Raw genomic sequence first — 1,542 nt, 5'->3', positions numbered from 1 at the left:
GATGGAACCACGGATCCAAAGCATCATCTAAGCAACTTCAAAAGTCGGATGTATCTAGCTGATGCCTCCGACGCTACTCGATGCAAAGCTTTTCCGACCACTTTATCAAAAGCGGCGATGAAGTGGTTCGACAGCCTTCCCCCGAGATCAATCACCAGCTTTGAAGACCTCTCAAGGAAGTTTTTGATGAGGTTCTCAATTCAGAAAGACAAGGTAAAACATGCACCGAGCCTCCTGGGAATAAAACAGGAGGTCGGAGAGTCTTTACGAGCCTATATGGAAAGGTTCAACAAAGCATGTTTGGAGATTCAAGACCTGCCCACAGAGGCAGTCATAATGGGGTTAGTCAATGGGCTTAGAGAAGGTCCCTTCTCACAGTCCATATCTAAAAGACACCCCGTTTCTCTAAGTGATGTACAAGAAAGGGCTGAAAAGTACATCAATATGGAAGAGAATGCAAAATTAAGAGACCTGAGCTGGCAACCTGGACCCCCTCCCTCATCTAAGGAGAGGGAAAGGGAAGCCAAGAAAAAGGAAGAACTCGGTCTCGAGAGGCCCAGGAAATATCACTCTTATACACCTCTAAAAACTTCTATAGTGGATGTATACAGAGAGATTTGCCACACTGAAAGGCTGCCACCCCCTAGACCTATTAAAAATAAAAAAGGGGGAAGCCGCAGCGATTATTGCGAGTACCATAAAATATATGGTCACTCCACTAACGACTGTTACGACCTTAAGAATGTGATAGAAAAGCTGGCTAGAGAAGGTCGGCTTGACAGATATCTCATGGAAAGGTCGGACAGTCATGGAAAGAGAAAGCGAGACGACAGGGACAGAAGAGATCCACCGCCGCAGACTCCAGAGAGGCATATTCATATGATCTCAGGAGGATTTGCGGGAGGGGGGATCACTAAATCCTCTCGCAAAAGACATCTCAAGAGAGTCTATCAAGTCGGGGAAGAGTCACCCGACCTCCCCACCATTTCGTTCACAAAAGAAGATGGGCAAGGGATAATCCCCGGGCACGACGATCCCGTAGTGATAACCATGATCCTAGCCAATGCCCATCTCCACAGAACCCTAGTAGACCAAGGAAGCTCGGCGGACATCCTTTTCAAGCCCGCTTTTGACAAGCTAGGGTTAGATGAAAAAGAGTTAAGGGCCTACCCCGACACCCTATATGGATTAGGGAACACGCCAATAAAACCACTAGGATTTTTACCCCTCCACACCACTTTCGGAAAAGGGGAAAAATCAAAGACTCTGAGTATAGACTTCATAGTCATTGATGAAGGGTCAGCCTATAATGCCTTAATTGGCAGGACTACCCTTAATCGGCTCGGAGCAGTGGTATCCACTCCCCACCTCTGCATGAAATTTCCGACCACAGCGGGAATAGCAACGGTGAGGGGAGATCAAAAATTGGCAAGGAAGTGCTACAATGAAAGCTTAAATCTGAGAGGAAAGGGCAAAGAAGTCCACGCTATAGAGCTCGGTGGCGCAAGGGCCAGAGAAGAGCTGCGACCTCAACCGGGAGCC

Source organism: Arachis duranensis, chromosome 8 (assembly GCF_000817695.3).
Source record: "Arachis duranensis cultivar V14167 chromosome 8, aradu.V14167.gnm2.J7QH, whole genome shotgun sequence".
In the NCBI taxonomy this organism is placed as follows: Eukaryota; Viridiplantae; Streptophyta; class Magnoliopsida; order Fabales; family Fabaceae; genus Arachis; species Arachis duranensis.
The sequence above is the reverse complement of the archived record's forward strand: the minus strand, read 5'-3'. Positions refer to the sequence as shown.